Source organism: Phocoena phocoena, chromosome 8, assembly GCF_963924675.1.
Source record: "Phocoena phocoena chromosome 8, mPhoPho1.1, whole genome shotgun sequence".
Taxonomy (NCBI): Eukaryota; Metazoa; Chordata; class Mammalia; order Artiodactyla; family Phocoenidae; genus Phocoena; species Phocoena phocoena.
The window spans coordinates 72,450,853-72,470,049 of NC_089226.1; positions in this window are offsets into that span (position 1 = coordinate 72,450,853).

Genomic DNA, 19,197 nt, shown 5'->3' on the forward strand with positions numbered 1-19,197 from the left:
CTGGAAAAACATAAAATCAGTAGTGCTAGTATACTTTGGACTTAACACCGCAAAATGAGTAGGATACTTTGTGACATCTGCTTTAGTCTGGAAAACAAGATTGCTTAAACACCTGTAACTTAGGTGGGTAAGCCACTCACCCAGGCTGAGGGTTTAATCCAGAAAGTGATTTCCTATTGGTGCATATATCATCTGGAGCCAACAGTGGCCCTCGTATGGAAAGCTGCCCGTTTTAAACTTAGATTTGCTATTTCCAGTGTCAGAACTTGCATGGGAGTTCTCAGTGCATTACCTCTGCCCTTTCCCAATTTAGCTTCTTCAAGACTCAGCTGTTTTCCCAGTTCCTGAGGCCAGGGGAGTCTTAATTATTTTCAGCTCTTAAACTGTCCAGAGCTGGAGCATTGCCTAGAACCTGGTTCAGGGGTGATCAGCCTTAGTTTGTAGTCCATATCCTCGATTGGGTGTGTATTTAAGTCACAGAAAAGACCTTGGAATTCAAACTTTGTAACCACAGAGCCCTGTTTTCATAGTCTTTTGTAGAATCCCTAATATTTATGACAAACATGGAATTATACCTGTTGAGGTGGAGCCAGCGATCCAGCTCTTTCCACTCCCACTAACAAAACAGCATGAAAAACCTACACCCTCTCTGGCCATCTGGTAACCTGCTGTGTTTGTTGGGATGAATGATAACAAAAGTAGGCCAGTAGGCCGAAGGCAGTTCCCTGGCAGTCCAGTGGTTAAGAGTTGGTGCTTTCACTGCTGTGGGCCCAGGTTTGATCCTTGGTCAGGGAACTAAGATCCCACAAGCTGTGCGCACAGCCAATAAATAAATAAAAATGAATTCTCTTTAAAAAGGAAAGTAGGCTGAGGTTGAAGCATAAGATAAACTGGCTTGTATTTATTTATTTATTTATTTGCTTATTGGCCGCACAGCACGGCTTGCCGGATCTTAGTTCCCTGACCAGGGATTGAACCTGCATCCCCACTGCAGGGTCTTAACCACTGGACTGCCAGGGAAGTCCCTAAACTGGCTTAAATTTAAAATTTTACTGATCTGTAGTCATAGAAATAGCAAGATGGTAGACTTAAACCCAACTTACTAGCAATTGAAACAGACTGAACACTCTAAAAGACAAAGATTGTCAGATTGGATTGAAAAACAAAACTCAACTACATGCTAGTTATAATCACAGAAATGTCTATACTTACCTCACTGGATTTGCCCTCCCTCATGTCAAATTCAGGTTCACTAGGTATTAGAATTCAAAGACCTTTATTACTCAGAGTTACATCTTTCTGGTTCGAGGACCTAAGTGGTGAACAGAGCAGTGAAAAAGGAATGACAAATACAAAATCACTGACCGGGGCTTCCCTGGTGGCGCAGCGGTTGAGAGTCCGCCTGCTGATGCAGGGGACGTGTGTTCGTGTCCCGGTCCGGGAAGATCCCACATGCCGCGGAGTAGCTGGGCCTGTGAGCCGTGGCCGCTGAGCCTGCGCGTCCGGAGCCTGTGCTCCACAACGGGAGAGGCCACAACAGTGAGAGGCAACCATACCGCAAAAAAAAAAAAAAAAAAAAAAAAAATCACTGACCATTAATGTCCATTTTTAAAATTATTACAAAAGTATAATATTTTTAAGGTTTGAATAGTACCGACATATATAAAATAATAGAAGATGTTTCTGTATCCTTACTCCCAAATCTCATTCTCTTGAGGTAGTGCTTAGTGTATTTTCTCCTGGACATTTTTCTATGTGCTTAAAATTATTTTTCTAACCTACAATCTAAGATTTTTCTAGCAAAGAAACACCTGTGCACACATTTATACCCTTTAAGATAAGCCCTGACAATGGGGCTCTTCTCCATAGAGAACCCATTCATGGTCCCATTTCTGTAAGCTAAGTTTTTATGAATTTTGATCTTATCCATTAGTGTGATACTTCTGGCACCTGGTTATCCATAAGAACAGGCTATGTCTGGCCTGAATGCAAAAATTCCTTGGAATTTTTGGGATTTCTCTACTATAAAAAGTAGAGAAAAAGTAGTGTTATAACAGGCCCTCCCAGAATTGACTGCAGCCTCAGCAGCAGTAGAGACATGGTGTAGCGGAGCCATTAGAACACGGTCATTGGACCTACACTGGGTTCGAATCCCAGCTGCGTAGCTCACTAGATGTGTGACTACTTAATCTGTGCCTTGGTTTCTTCTTCATCTGTAAAGTGAGTGTTATAGTACTTAACTGATAGGATTACTGTGAGGATAACAAATAGAGTATATATAAGGCACTTGGAGCAGAGCCCAACATATGACATGTGCTGGGTGAGTGCTGTCCTTAATGCTGATACAGGTTTTCACTGAGCCACACGGTGAAAGGCAACATCTTCTCGATTTCACTGTTTAGAAATCTAAATGGAAGAAAATTTTCTCAAAGAACAGTAAAGGTGCTTGCTTTTGTACTTTTACACCCAAAAAAACTGCCCAAATCTAATTTTCATGGCTTATCTTTAATAGATGTATTAATAGTCACATTTTTGTGGTGCCCTGCATTCTCCAAATTACTTTAAAATATACATATAAAATTGCTTATAACTGATTTCACACTTCAGTTGCAGTATTTATGAAATAAATTCCATTCTTTTGAGAACGTGAGGAGAACGTTTCTGTGTTCTTCCCTGGGATGTAAAATATAGGTCAAGAGACAACTGTACGTTAAAAGATACTGTAAATTAGAATCCAAAATTCATTTGAAATTAATGTTTCATTTCATATCTTATGTTTGATATTTAGGGAAACTTTCCCCTTTTTTGGTGAGAAGGGGAAGGGAAGCACATCCTGTTATCTTTTAAGTACTTGCTAAAATTTTTTTGTAAAAATAGAGGTTGGGATCTATGTAGAAAACAAACTTATGGTTACTGGGGGTAAGCGGGGGAAGGGATAAATTGGGAGATGGGGCTGACATACACATTACTATATATAAAATAGATAACTATTAAGGACCTACTGTATAGCACAGGGAAGTCTACTCAATACTCTGTAATGGCCTATATGGGGAAAGAATCTAAAAAAGTGGATATATGTATAACTGATTCACTTTGCTGTATACCTGAAACTAACACAACATTGTAAATCAACTATACTCCAATAAAAATTAAGAGGAAAAAATAGAGGTTGGGATCAAAGAAAAACAGGTTGAAAATATGCTGAGTTAGCAGGAGAGCAACCTTGAAACTTGATAAAACAGGTGAAGGGGTTTCTCTTCAAAACAAGGTCACTAACAGGCTTCAGGGAGCACATCCCCAGACCTAAACATGGTGATTTGTCATCTGGACAGTTGCATCACAAGTATAGCTTAGGCAAGACGGAATTTCTTTAAAAACATAATAGTGATCAATTTTCTGTGTTACATGAATAGGTTAGTAAAAATCTAGTAAACGAGAAAGCGCTCAAGCTCTACAGCTGAGCTACCTGGGTTCAAATCCCAACCCTGCCACTTAATAGTTGTGCAGTTACTTCATCACTTCATGCCTCAGTTTCCTCACTTTTAAGATGGGCGTAATAAGCGTACTTACAGATTTATTGTGAAGGTTAAATAAGCTAATAAATGTAAGTGCTTAGAATACTGCATGGCACAAATTAAGCACTCAATAATTGTTCTTCGTACCATTTATTATTATTTACCTTTACCTGGCTTCAGCTCAAAGCTTATTGACTCAGGCTAGCATAAAATATCAACATTGATAGGGACCAGAGAGTAAGGGAAAAAAACTAATATTTATTAGATCTATTTGCTAGATATTTGCCATGTTATATGTACATTCTTAATCCTTAGGATTCACTCAACAATTATTTATCAAGCTCCTACTATACATCAGTCTACAGACCCCACCGTATAAAATCTCCGGGTCAGGAAAAGGCACTGTCCTAGATGATGGGTAGAATAGACTGTGCCTTCATGGAACTTAATAAAACTGAGTCTCGGAAAGGTGAAATGACTTGCCTAAATACCCTGACTCCAATTTGAGAGTGGAGAGCTAAGATTCAGGCTCAGCTCTTCAAAGCAAATCTGTGCAGCTGCGAACTATTGACCTTTCTCTCTCTAATCGCCTTACTGCCTCCCCACCCTGCTCAGGCAGGCTGAAACTTTCTTTTCTCCCTGCTCTAAATAACGGAGAAAGGGAGATCTGTGCTATCAGGCCACACACTGACAAGCACATGTGGCTCTGAGGCTGGGAGACTGCTTCCTTCTCCTGAAGTGCAGTGACGGACACAGATTCTTGGATTTGAAGCCCTGAGGGAGGGCCACCCAGGCTCCAACTCTGCTGTTGGTGCCTAAGCCTCTGTTATGTGCTGGGTCCTCAGAAGAATTCAACGGACCTTCGCTGTCCCGTTTTCTCCTGACATTTTACTTTTTAAAAATTAATTTTGTTTTTTAGCAAAGTTATTCATGCTCATAATTTAAAAAATCAACACTAAAAGGTGCATACCAAAACATCAAATCCACCAACTTCCCTCATCACAGAATTAATCACTTTCAACTCTTTTAGCTTATATTATACCATTCTCAATTTATCAATTTTGTTATTCTCCACTATTAATGGTCATTAAGGATTTAGTGTTCTTATCATTATTCCCATTTCCCTCTCTCCAGCCTCCCAATATAGTTCACAGTTTTTTGATGATCAACAGTGTTCACATTTTGATAATGTGAATATTGTTTGGTGCTTCAGTCAGGGTCCTGGCAGGAAATAAATGGCACCCTCAAATTGGGTGATTTAAGGAGATTAATAAAGGGATAGTTTTCCAAAGTGTAGGCAGAGTAGAGAGAAACCATAAGTTACAGTGCAGTATCCTAGTTACCAGGCCTAGGCCTGATGAGGCGATGGAAAGAAGTGGTTACCAGGAGAGAAGAGACCCTGACAGGAGTTAAGGGACACAAACCACCCACAGTCCCACAGGGAGGGCTCCATCTCACTTTCCCTCTCCCCCAGTCTCTGCAGGGAAGGCAAAGGGCACCGTTGCTGTGTGCTTGCTTCAGGTCAGCCCCTCAGAACCCAGAGCAGGGTGGAGAAGAAGAGAGTGGACCTGCAGGGCAAATAGAAGATATCAAGCATCACAGCTGAGCAGGGTACTAAGGTTCCCTTAACTTTCTTGACCAACTTTTCTTTCACCACAGTTTGCAACTGGCTCGATCTTCTAACACTCCTATGGCCACTTCACTCCAAACTCTGAACAGACTGTAAAACCCCTCAGCTGGCCCTTATATTTGAGCAAGTTATTTAACGTGGATTAGAAGCTCCATGTGCACAGCCAGGTCTGTCGAATAGAGGATGTCCACCGGGGTAACTGGGGGGAAGCCGCTTTGCCAGCCAGGTCTCTCACATGTCAGTATTTGGGGAACTTTTCTCTGAGACCATTCAGTCTCCAGAGAAGGAGCTGCTGTGTCTCTACCTGGGAGTATAAGCCTGGAGACTAGCTTTCTGGGAATTGCCTCAGGAAGGGGGTTCTCTGTCTATAGACATTCTCTTATGCGCCAGTGCCTCTCACCACTTTGCTTGCGTCCTGATTGCATTTCCCCAAAGAGTAAACCCCTTATTTTCAGTGAGGGTGGAGGCAAGAGGCAGTCGTTTTGTTGCGCAGGTGGGGAAGGAATCCGGGAATCTCCAGTCTCTTAGATCCCTTGTTTCAGGCCCACACTGTACTCCTATCTTCCATAGAACTTGCTCCCTCCAGCTCCTGAGCCCATCTAGTGCAAATCAGCTTCCATCTCTTCACCACCTCCCTCTGTGGCCACTTAGATTTCACTCTCGTGTCAGTCACACTGATTTCAGCTTTCTAAAATGTGGTTGACAGACCTCAGCTGCGGTTGTCTCCTCTTCCAGTCTCTTGGTCGTTGTGTGATTATATGTTTGTATGTTCTTTTCCCATTATTTTAGTAAGATTTGGGGAAGGAACTAAGATAAACGTATGAGTTCAATCTGCCACGTTTAACCAGAGATCCACTAGTGTTGACTCGTGGTTATTTTAGTGTCGAGGTGAATGCTCGCCATTTCATGACTAAAGGCCCCATAAGATGACTGCTCTAAACCGACTGAAAAAAAATGCACAACCTAAAAGTTGAAACTTATGTTTTATTCGGCAGACATACTGAGGACTTAAGCCCGAGAGACAGCCTCTCATATAGCTCTGAAGGATCCTTCAGAAGAGGTAAGGGAGGAGCCAGCATATATAAGAGTTTTGCAAAAACAAACCAGGTAGTTGAACATCAAAAGGTTTCTGCTAATTAAAGAAAAAGCAAACATCTCAAGTCAATGAATTTAACGCTCTTCTCTGTATGGGAATGTGCGAGAGTCTGGGCTCACTGAAATCATGCCTTTGATAGGCATCTCAGCTATCTAGGGCCAGCATACTGTTCTTTTCCATCCTGAATCCACTCAGGGTGCACTGTTGGGGGTGACTGCAGTGGCCGATGACTTGATGGCCACAACATCCTTTGTTTACTGATTTGCCAAGCAGCATTCTTTGTCCACAACCCAAACCCCTAGTAGCTATCCTCCGTTCCTTGTCATAGAGCACGCCAAAGTTACTGAGCTCGTGCTTTTTCCCCTGGTGTGTGTGTGAGCATATCACATGATCCCACTGCTAAGCTGTTCACTAGCCCAGTGTTTCCTAAAGTGTGGTTAGCACACCTGCAGGGGGTTGAGTAAATATCAGATGACTGAGCATTTCAAATTTCTAATTGTATAGTTATATATTTTAATGTGTGTGTATATATATATATATTTAATGTAACTGGCATATCAGGCACATTTTTGCTAGGGATGAAGCTAAGTAAAATAGGGAGTCAATTTAAAGAAGCACGTTGAATAGAGTAGTATGGGTGCTATTCAGGAATGGCAAACATTGTGACAATGACTGATACTTGCTAAACACCAATGCTGCTGAGTTGCAGCTAGCTAGTGCTACATGATCCAGAAAGGAGACTTAAGAAGCACATTTCTTTCTTAAAAAAGCCCTAGGGGGGCTTCCCTGGTGGCGCAGTGGTTGAGAGTCCGCCTGCCGATGCAGGGAACGCGGGTTCGTGTCCCGGTCCGGGAAGATCCCACGTGCCGCGGAGCGGCTGGGCCCATGAGCCATGGCCGCTGAGCCTGCGCGTCCGGAGCCTGTGCTCTGCAGTGGGAGAGGCTGTAACAGTGAGAGGCCTGTGTACTGCAAAAAAAAAAAAAAAAAAAAGCCCTAGGGCCTGTGCTCTTCCCCCAGCTGGAATGGAAACTAAGGATTGTCCAGTGTGGGCATCTCACTGTTTGTTTTTGTGAAATGGACATAGAAATCCTTCGGGCCTGGTTGGAGTTAGCCAGTTGTGAGTTGCAGAGTGTGGGCACTAGAAGAGCAAAGCTGGCCTTTAGAAACTGCCTCCCTCTTTAGAGCTGCATTTCTGCCCCCAGAGAGCCCCCTTCTTTGCACCTTTGCTCCTGCGGCTCTGAGATGCAGGGTGAGCACATGGGAGGGGCTGGTCACTGACAGAGCATTCAGTTCTCAGCCTCAGGGAGGCCGCTCGCTTGTCTCAGAACTGCCCCTGGCACAGCTCCAGCCCAGATGAGGCAGCGCAGGTGGGGAAACAGGTGGTATCAAAGGTCTCTCCCAGCTCCTGGAGGCCATCCCTCTTCTTAGATCGGGACTCTTGAGAGCTTCCCAGAAGTATCTTCATTTCAACATTCCAGATTGCCCCCCAGGGATCGAAAAGGAAGCTAACATTTATTGGGCACCTACTGGGTGCCGGGTGCTTTACATTTAAACCTCACAACAACCTATGAAAATGGTATTATCCCCATTCTACAGAGGCCCCATGAGAGGAAATAATTTGCTCAAGTTCTCATAGTGAGTGGTGGAATCAGGAGTCAAACCCAGAGCAGTGCGAGGCCAATGCAAAGAGCCATACTGAGGGAAAGACGACAGCAGGCCTGTCCCCTGGAAACATGGGCCTCACCCTGCTGCTGTCTGGACATTGCATGGCTGCCTCTCTTTCCAAACTGTGAGAGAAACAAAACCGAAGGAGGCCAGGGTCTCGTGGGCAGGGGCTGCCTTTCTGAATCCATGCAAGGGGCAGAGACCAGCCAGCGTAGGGTGGCCAGAAGCAACCATGTACTTTACATCATAAGCTAAGTGTGCCATAAAAAACTAGGAAACTTGTAGCCCCTCCCAGCCCAGCCCAGCCTTGTATATACAACCAATTTTAGTACTAGGTAATAAAGTATCTTAAAAAAAAAAAGGTTGGATAAAGCAGTCATTATGTGCAGGTTCTAGAAGATCCTCACCTGAGGAAGGGGTCAGGCTCGGCCTGGGTGCAGGGCCAGGAAGAATGCTCTGAACCAATTAGAGTCTGAAATAGATAAAACAAACGGTCAGAGCAGTGACCACAAACTTGCCTCTCTCCTCAGTTCATTTCCTGAGATAGGAATATGGTTTATGGAGCTATTTCCTTGTTTTTCCTATTTCAGAGATGCATAAGGCTTAGAAAGTGACTTGCCCAGAAACACACAGGCAGTAGGAGTCATGTCAGGGTTTGAACCTGACTGGCTCCCAAAGCTGAGGTTCCCATGGAGACCCTCTTCCTGAAGGGCAGTAAGTTGGGTGCAGCAGGGGAATGCAGTACAGATGGAGGCCCCGCCATGTGCCCCTCCTTGTCCCTTAGGAGATGTGGACAATCTCTCTCCAAGTGGAGGAGTTCGCAGGGATGTCTGCTTTCTGAAAGGCCTGGACAGAAAGATAGACAGGGCCCTCCTCGGAAAGGGTCAGTCTGGGCTTTGTTTCCCCCAACGTCTCTGTCCCAGGACTAACAAAATGGCAGGAAAACAGGCTGACAGGGGCTGTCCGAGATGATCACGCCAGCCCCCGGCGCACGCCTGCTGCTCAGAGCAGTGAGGGAGCAGCCTCCGTGGAGCGGTGCCTGGTGTCAGCTTCGTTGATTTTCTACTTCATTAGGTCAGTGAGAGGCTGCGGCTTCCACAGAGAGCCCTCTTCAGCGTGGCCTAGCAATTTCCTGAGAGGAACTTCCCGTTGTCCCTGCTGTCACGGGCAGTAGCTGCACCTGGTCTCCCTGCAGAGAACTTGCCCAGATGCCACCTGGCTTTCATGTCTTTGAAGCCTGGCTATAGCACATCTGGCTGTGTGACTTTGGACAAGTGCCTTCACCTCCCCAAAACTCTGTTTCTGGAAAACGGGAGTAATGATGTGCCCTACTCCACAGGGCAGTTGTGAAGATTAAACAGTGCTTTTAAAGGGTTTAGTAGGAGTGCTGGGGACGTACATATTAAATGTTCAATAAACATGGGAGTGATTATTATTGCAACGCTCAGAAAGTCTGCACCCGCGAGGTTTGGTGTCCTAGCACTGACTAGGAAGTACCCTTCAGCATCACAAGTAATTTCAAAATAGCTCAAATCCCAGGCTCACCCTTTGGCAAAGTGAGAGTGGAGACGACAGTGATGTCCATAGCAGCATTGACCAAGAATTCTCCTTACTCTCAAATCTCCCTTCATCAGTCAGCAGAAGTTAAGGCAACCCTTTTCCAGTCTTCCCACCTCCACTGCCTCCAAAATTCCCTTGAGATATTTTCTCTTCCTCTTTATTATACAGATTAACATCCTGTAGACCCAAATCCTCCCTTCCACTACCAGTCCAAATACACAGTCTTCCCCAACCAGGTATTGATTCTGCATCACAAAAGCCCAAGGCACAAGTTGAGCAAAAACCGAACTCCCCTCAGAGACTGGGAAAAGAAGTTGAACTGGAGAGGGACTGCCCCAGGGTGCAGGGAAGGCTATGAACCTTGCCCGGTCCACTATCCACACAACTGAATTTCAGGCTCCCCCCCGCTCCCCCCCCCCCCCGCCGCCCCCGGAGATGCGCACAGAGGGCTGAGAGGAGGAGCGCGTCATACCAGGAGCGGTTCCACTTGGCATTCTGATTTGGTTTTCTCCTGGAAACGGAATCTCTCTGAAGAGGCCGCCCCAGTTCTTGACACTGAGGCAGTGAGTTTTAGCTCCATCTCTGCTCCCGGGGCACCCACCCTACCTTCCCTGTCACTTTGACTCCACATTGATAAACACCCACCCTGGTTAAGAGCCTGCCAGCCCCTCAAACGCCTCAGGGGCCACTTTATGGGGTAGGGGTAACAAGGACCTGGGATTCTTGCCTAATCCATGGCAAACTATCTCCTGCATCACCAGCACCTCCTCTGCCAGGGAGAGCAAAGTCTAAAGGCAACTAACACACTGCAATTTTCAACTTTCACCCATTACCCTAAGGAAGGTTTACCACCAGAGCCCCACAGCCTGCCCTGAGAAATCAATTCCATGTGGGAGGGAGTGGGTGGACTCCAAAGAAGAGCCTTCCTAGCCTGCCCCGTTTCAAGACTTTTCTCAGAGAACTCCTGCTGCGTCTGAAGTCTTCCAGGGAAACCCAGCTGGGCTTCCTCCCTAGGCTGTTCCTAAGTTCCAGGCACGACAGTGGGGTGTGATGGGCCCGAATGACACTCAGCCCCACTGGAGTCTGCAAGGGAGCCCTGCCAAGGGTGCTCGCTCTGGATCGTCGCCCAAGGCAGGAAGCTGTGGCCCCTGGTTACCATGGAGATCTTGGCACAGGCTGTGCCCATCTGTGGCTGCCAGGCAGCCTCCCTTAGGAAATGAGGAGGAGAAATTTGGTTGCTGGAGAACTAGCTCAGCCTGGGGGGAGACTCCGTGACACCATGAGCCTGCAGCCGAGGGGGCTGCAGAGGAGGCTGAGGCCGGGAGCTCTGTGAGGACAGCGCTCTGCTGAAGCGGCCTCCTGCAATCCTGTGGCTTCAGTGGCTGGGGTGTGGCCTCCTGCTGAGCGAGGCCTCTCCGCCAAGCTGCCAGTCCCAAGCCAGGGCTTGTTCGAAGTGGCTCTGGTACAGTGGAAAACCCCAGAAGCCAAGCCGGGAGTAGAGCCACACCCACAGTGCCAAGGAAGCAGCCCAGGCTGGTGGAGAAGGCCGTGGTGTCTGGTGCAGGGAAGAAAACGCTAGACTAGTTGGGAGGTTCCTGTTTCTTAGTCACCACCCCTGAAACACCACGGTAGAGTCAAGAGCACTTCCCTTCTCTTCCCTTCCCTTCTCCCAGCCCTACTTCCCCACTGCGCAATGACGTCTGCCCTGCAGGCCAGTGGGATTGCTGAGAGGCCCTGCAGTGTGAGCAAAGCAGGGGCAGGTGTGAGGGGCCGGTCTCCCTCACTGATTCAGTGGGTAAAGGAGGGCCAAGGCTGTGAGGGCCTCTCCTAGGCTTTCATCCCTTCTGTGGCTAAAACTGGAAGATCAGCTCAGTGAAAATGTCCTTTAAGACAGCCTGACGCTGCAAGTATGTTTGCACAGAGGGCAGAGCTTGGCCCTGCACACATGTGGGCTTTGCCAGGCTAATGGAGCACCAGGAACAGGGAGGCTGATTAGATTATTAGATAGGGCCCTGAAGCAGCCCTGTGGGCAGATGAGCTGTCTGGACCTTGGGGAGTGTTTATCACATTTGTCCTTTGATATTCAGAAAGCAAAGGGCTAACTGCTTTCCAGGCTGTGAGGCACCCCAGGAAAGACAGAGGGGCAGAGTAGCATAGGAGAAGAAAAACTAGACCAGGAGTTTGAAATCCACCTGGCTGCTTTCCAGCTATGAGGGGCCTGAAGCAACTACTTTTTTTTTTTTTTTTTTTCTTTTTTTTTTTTTGCGGTAGGTGGGCCTCTCACCGCTGTGGGCTCTCCTGTTGCGGAGAACAGGCTCCGGACACGCAGGCCCAGCGGCCATGGCCCATGGGCCCAGCCGCTCCGCGGCATGTGGGATCCCCCCGGACCGGGGCACGAACCCACGTCCCCTGCACCAGCAGGCGGACTCTCAACCACTGCGCCACCAGGGAAGCCCCTGCAATTACATTTTTTGAGCTTTGGTAGTCTCACCAGTAAAACAGAGGTCAAAATTCTTGTTCTGCTTTCCTCTCTCGGTTGAGGTGAAAATACCTTGAGAGAATGGATATGAACCCCGCACCAAGCTACACATAAAAGAAGGCCCGATGAGCTTTACCCAGCTGCAGGGAAGCCTTCTCCATGTCTGTACCCATCACAGCCTGTGGTCCCTCCTGGGGGTCAAAGGAGCTCTCTTTTGTTCCTCTTAACAGAGAATCCCAGGCTCCCTTCTGGTACCCTGGAAAAATGAGGTGGGGTACCTTTTCGGGTCAGGGTGCTCTGAGCAGGCTCAAATAACAGGGCAGAGGGCCTCCTTCTCCAGTAGAGCCTGCGTTGTGAGGTGCAGCTAGATGAGTGCCTGTGTACCCCAGTTTAAACAAAAACCTAGGACCCAAATTTCAGTGAGGGGGCCCTGCAGTCAGCAGCTGCACAGCTAAGAAGACTTCCATTCATTTCCCACACCTAGCCCCAGGAAATTACCAATACACTTCCCTGGTGGTATTCATATTTACAATTGGCTTGATCCTCTTGGACTTTTAGAGGAAATTGCCCTTCTTTTTTGAGCTAGGCTTTGGAATGTAATTCTCCATCTGGTGAAGGTTTGAAACATCTACACAGGAATCAAAGAGTTGGGTTCCTATTATCAGTAATTCACTTTCAAAGCCCTGTGAGACTGTTTTTTATTAACAATCCAATACCCACCAGTGCCTTGGGAATTTTGGACCCTGTTTTGGAGCTAATATGGGGACAAGAGAGTGCCAGGCATGGATTTCCTGTTGCCATGGGTGGAGCCAGGAGCCTTGGATGTCTGTCTTCACCCCCACAGTAGCCCCAATCACTTTCCAAAGTAGGGGGCAGCCTTTGCCACTGGGTCCTGAGCAAAACTGGAAAAATGAAGGTGTGTGTGGAGGCTCAACTCCCTAGCTCACAGCCTCCCAGGATGTTTGAACTGGAAGAGAGAGACCCTCTTATGTTTAGAGGCAGGGATGCTGAGACTACAGAGGGAATGTGACTGCCATAATGTCACCCAGAGGCCCACGACAAAGCTGGGGCAAGAACCCCAGGTCAGGGCTGCCTCTTCACCGGGTTGCTCACTCATCTTTGCCAAGCCACCACTGTCACTGTCCTTGCCACCCAACCTGTCAGAGGGAAAGGCTGTCTCAGCTTCCCACAGTCCTCCCATGCTGTGATTAAATAAGGGACATCTTCTGTTACACTGGGAATTGTCTGGCTTGGAGAGGCCCTGGGACTCCCTCTGCAGCCCTTATATTGGAAGGCCTCAGTTTGGGAGCCCCTTATATTCTGGTGTCAGTCTTTGCCTTGGAACCCGTCAATGGGATGGAAGATTGAGGCCTAACTCCCTGCCAGGGAAGGATGGAGAGAAAAGGGCACAGGTCTTATCTCTTTCCTGGGGTAGAAAGTGGCTGGAAGGGTAATGCCTTAGTCCATTCAGGCTGCGATAACAAAATACCATAGACTGGGTGGCTTATAAACAACAGAAATTTATTTCTCATGGTCCTGGAGGCTTGGGAGTCCAAGACCAAGATGCTGGCAGTTTCCAAGTTCATAGATGGCAATCTTTTTGCTGTGTCTTCACATGGCAGAAGGGACAAGGGCTCTCTCTAGGGTCTCTTTTATAAGGGCACCAACCCCATTCATGAAGTCTCCACCTTCATGACCTAATCACCTCCTAACAGCCCCGCCTCTAAATATTATACTATTCTATTGGGAATTAGGTTTCAACATATAAATTTTGGCGGGACACAAACGTTCAGTGTACAGCAAAGGGAATTTAGGGTTTCTGAGGGGATTGTTAGGGGATCATGTGAGGAATGAACTCTGGAGGGAATGACAGTCTAAGCCAAAAAGGGAAACAGAGGCAGCATCTAGTGTCTGAGGATGAGCCAGCTTGGAGGAGGGGAGAAGAAGGAGTTGGAGGCAGGGAGACATCAGGATAGCAGAAGAGATGGCACCCAGGAGAACTTGGGGAGTCGGGTTGGAGTCTTCAGCTTCCCCTCGCATCATGCGAGAAGAAGATGCGACTGGGGGGATGACATGAAGCAGTCTCCCAGGGGCAGGCACCTGCTCTCTTCCCAGAGGGAGGAGCCTCTGCTTTGGCACATACGCAGCAGGCCCTGGCCTATCAGGGATGGAGATGGAAGAGGCTATCTGCATCTTGGACCCTGCACCTTAGGAAAGCCATCAGCTTTGCAACTGTGGAAAAGGTGAAAAAACGTCAGGCTGTCAGCGAGTGTTCAGAGGTGCCGTGGGGACGTGTAGGGTGCGTCAGAGAAGAGTATGTTTTGTGCAGAGGTGGTTGGAGCTGTGTGTGTTCTGAAGCTTTCTGTTGTGTAACAATGTCCTTACCCAGGACCCTCCACCATCACCTTTCAACCACCTTGCTTTCACCCTATCTCTCCCATTTCCCCAAAACTTCAGTGACTTCCACTGTCCACCAAAAACCAAAAACCCAAACCCCCAAATTTCTCAGCCTGGCATTTAAAGCTAAAGATTCACCAGACGTACCTTGAATTTCCTGTCTCCAGGTATTTGTGCTCTGCTTTCTCAACACCTGATCTTAATTAATTGAACTCTTTTTCTGGGCTGAGCTCAGATCCTACCTCTTCCAAGAATGCTTCACCGGTATCCCTGGCCAAAGGACCTCTCTCTCCTCTGAATACTAGAGCAATATTTTCTACAACTTTTGTGTTAGTTTACATTCTATGTTGCACTTTAACTATAGAGGGGCATGTTGGTTTTCTCCACTAAATGGTGGAGAAAGCTTTGAAGGCTTATCAATTTGTCTTATTCATTTTTGTATCCCTAGCACCTAGAATGGTGCCCTTTACACAGCAGGCACATAATTCAGAATACATTTATTAAACAAATAAATGCTGGTGATGTGGAGATGAATGAGAAAGTTTCTGTCCATTAGGAGCTTACAGTGTACGGAGAGAGAGATGAACAGCAATAAGAACTAATACAAAGCCCAAGGAACAGCATTTGATCTATGGAGGTGTGGGGTGTGGGCGGGCATGGATGGTGTGAAGGGCATCATGTGGGTTGAAGGAACCGCCCAGGTGGAAGTGGGTGGCATATTTGGGGAACGTGGTAAGTACCCTTGGGACTGGCATGAAGGAAAATAGGAGATAATGCCAGAGAGGGATGTGGGCACTGGATTATAGAAAGCCTAGTGTGCCTTTCCAAGGAATTTGAAGTTTATCCTGGAGGCCACTGACTGAGGAGCCATTGAATGTTCTTGAGGAGGAAGATAATAAACACTTACTGGATAAAGGAATGACTCTGTGTTTTGGGTAGACACCATTCTCTGGCCAGGGTCACTTTAGGAAAATCTTATGTTGGATGTTAAGTAGCACCCATTCTCTGAGGCCAGCCTGTCCCCTGGTCAAACCACCTTTCTGTGAGATTTTCCCTTTTAAAGAGGCCACCCCCCCCCCAAAAAAAAACACTTGGTCAGGGTGAGAAGTCTGTTCTGCCTTCTGAAACAATTTCCTGCCCCACCCTCGGCTTTGACTTTTATGGAGAAATTCTTCTGTTTGGACTGCATTAGTCAAGATACTGTATTACTTAGGGTTCTCCAGAGAAAAAATATATATGTATAAAATGAGACTTGTTATAAAGAATTGGCTCATGCGATTATGGAGGCTGAGAAGTCCCACGATCTGCTGTCTGCAAGATGGAGACCCAGGAAAGCAGGTGGTATATATTCCAGCCCAAGCCAAAGGCCTGAGAAGCAAGAGTGCCAATAGTGTAAGTCCCAGTCTGAGGATGCGGAGACCCATGTCTCAGCTCGAGCAGACAGGCAGAGACACCCACTGCCACCCACTGCCTCTCACTGAAAACTGAGCCTGGGACTGGCTTGGGCCCCCTATATAATTTCTTCACCTTTGTGGAATTGGGGGATAAGGGGTCGGGGAGGGACAACATCCTATACAGAAGAAGAATCACAGGCTTTGGAGTCATCAGCCTGGGTTAAAGTACCAGCTGAAATCAATTATTAGCTGCAGGACCTTGGCAAAGTCAGTAATCTCTTTGAGCTTCAGTTTTCTTATCTGAAAAATGGGGATAATTATGCCTGCTCCAAAGAATTAAAATAACGATGAGTATGGGGATTGCCTAGCTTACTGCCTAACACACAGGAGGTGCTGAGTAAATGGTACTTGTTTGATTCGTATTTGTAGAGTTAAATAGAAGCTCCTGTTCTACATGAAAAGAAGGAAGCTGCGCTTGGAGTGAGCTGTTGTTAGGTGCCTTAATTTAGGGGACTGCAAACTTTCTGCCTAGATTATCTTCAGAGGTTGTCCCAGAGCCCTCCTGGTGAAGGTTCCTACCTGTCTCCCCAGCCGAACGTCTGCTCTTCATGCTCTGGCGTCCTCCTCCGGACAGCTGCGGTTGCACTGATAGGAAGCCAGGGGCCCAGCCCTGACTGAATGAGGACATTGTTGCAAAGACTGAGGAACCACAGACACTGTTGCAGTCCTCCCTGCCCTGAGGAACCCTGGAGAACCTGTGGCTGGCCCTCAGCCCCTCCAGCTCTGTGTTTGGGGAGACAGCCTAGGTCCTCCCTAAACCTCCTGGCCTCCTGGGCTCCTCCGGGCCTCTGGAGGGACGGGAAAACGGTTAGGATGTGCTAGAGAGATGCCCTGTTTTTCTGAAGATGAGGTTAGAGTTTTCCCTTCAAAACCAAGGAAGCCATGATTAGGGATCTTTCTCAGAGCTGGCGGCTAAATTGGTGCCCCAGGTGCAGGGAGGACATAGACTCACCCATGCCCTTAAGAGACTTACCCGCAGGTGGGAGAGCAGAGCCCCACACACCTCGAAGGCAAACAGGTTTGAAGGATGTATAGACTTGGGTGGTGGAAGCAGAGAGGAGGGAGATACCAACTCTGTAAGTGTATGTTGGGGGGGAGTGGGGGGAGTAGCAGAAGATGGGTAGAGCTGGAAGAGGTGGAGGAGGAAGGCCGGCCGGGAACCAGCGTGAGCAAAGGCCTGGAGGTAAAATTAATGTGATATGCTAAAAACAAAAAAAAACCCAGACTGTTCTTAGGCGTGGCTGGGACACAAGGTGCTGGACCGGTGGGGCAGTAGGGAGTGCCGACCAGAGAGGCTGAGGCTTTACTTTTGAACTATGGGACTTGGAAGGTTTAGCAGTAGGGGGACAAGCAGGGTCAAGTTTTGTAAATCGCTCGACTTAGGTAAGCAGACTGATGGTGTGCTAGGCATTGTCTTTCTTTCAACAAATATTTGTCGAGTGTCTATGACGTGGTAGGAGCTGTTCTGGGCACTGGGCAACAGCGGCAAAAATTCAGATCGAGCCTTCCTTGAGAGTAACTTTCACAATTTATGGAAGAGGAAATTGAAGGTCGGCTTGACCCCGGCTGATGACTCTGGCCCGGACTTTTGTGCGGAGGTAGCGTGGCTCTGGACAGCCCTTTAGATGTCTCGGCGCACATGGGTCGGTCAGCCTGCGGGTCCTCAGGATGCGCGCGCGCAGCCGGGGCTTCTCTACCGCCCCGCCCGGAGCCCGCCTCCAGCCCAACCCACACGTGGGTTCCCGCACGTCCGCCCGGCTCCCCCCTGACGTCAGCCTCGCGGTTCTATTTAAGGCCCCTCCCGCTCTCGAGTCGGAGTACCAGAGCAGCTGCCGCCAACTCCGGGTCCAGCGCCGCTTGCCGCCGACGCCCGCCCGCCCGCCCGACGTGTACTCCCGGTATGATCGGGCCCGGCGCGCACTGCGCCCGAGGGGGAGAGCGACTGCTTCGGGCTAAGCTGGCCCCGTGCTGCCTGCTCACGGGAGGGATGGGCTCTGCTTCCCAGAGGCAAAGTCCTGAGACCTGGGCGGTGGCTCATGCCACAGATGGGCTCTGGGCCCGGCCGCACCCTGCTTTGGCTCTAAGTGGGCACAGTGGCCTCTGGCCGGGCTGGGGAACCAAGGAGGTGGCCGCACCTAATCTGAGGTCGAAGGCCTGGGTGGATGCAGAAGGACCCGGAGACTACAAGTCTGAAGGGTGGGGGTTAGGGCATACCACCGGGCTCGAAACGAGCAAACAGCACAGAACTCGAAGTCGGGTTCCGGGAGTCCATGGAACTGAAAAAGCCTCAGCAGTCTTGGGCGGCTTCCTGGAAGCCGGAAAGGCGCTGGGTGCCGCTTGGGTTGTATTTTAACCCTCGGACTCTCGAGAGGTGGGCTCCTTGGGGGCAGCCGCTGCCTGCAGATTAAAGGTCGCTCTTTGCGCAAGTTACATGTGTTAAGCAGCTAACGTTGTTATAGGGCGCTATGCTAGACATGGTGCATGCAGATTTGAAGCCGAAAGGGTACCAGCTCTCTCGCCTCTCAGACAACGTAATGAGAGGAGGATCATCCGGTACCTTCCCCTCCTTTTGACAAAGGAGGGAACCTAAGACTGGTTGGGGCATCTCTAAGGTCACAGCGAGTGGGTGGCAGAGTTGGGGCGTAGACCCTCTTTCTTCAGGGCTTCACCCGCACCCGTATCCCCACATTGAAGGGAGCGCTGCAGCCCAGAGCTGAGGTTTTGGTGAAACCAGATGTCCGCCGAAAGAACTCCCTTCCCCCTGTCAGGCTGCGAGAAACCTTACAAGGCTGTCTAGAAATAGCAGTGATTTGTAAGGAGAGACTCGATTCCAGCTTGGTGACTCTGGGCTGCCTGCCTGGAATTCCTCTCGGATATTTTTGCCCTTTGGGGCAGTGTCAAGATTAGACGTGGTGCTTTCGGGATGCAATCTACGACAATCTCTCCAGTGAATGCAGCGCAGGTTTGGATTAGCAGAGCCAAAGCCCCCGTCCCCGGCTGTGGAAATCGAGGGTTCCACCAAGTATCTGTTAACTTTAGGGCTCCAGGCTTCAGGCCTCTGCAGCTTCCTGTAGTAACAAAATTTCCTCATACCGGGCCTCACGCCTTTGCAACGAGAATCACGGCGGAAGCCACACGAGGTGCCTCCCTGTGGGTGGCGTTAACAGTCCCGGGTTCCTAATATCACGATTTAAAATCTGGCTCTGGCAGCGCGCCAGGCCGGGGAGGCTGCCAGCCGGGCTTCACGTTGTTCGTGTGTGCGTAGGAGCGCTAGTTTAGTCTAAAGTCTGATTCTGAGCTCACTCTGACCCAGAGAGCAGCATAGTTTCTGGTCACGTCCGCTCACGGGCGGGGTCTCGCAAGCATCCGCTGTGCTGTCTGGTCTAGGGCCCATGTCTCCG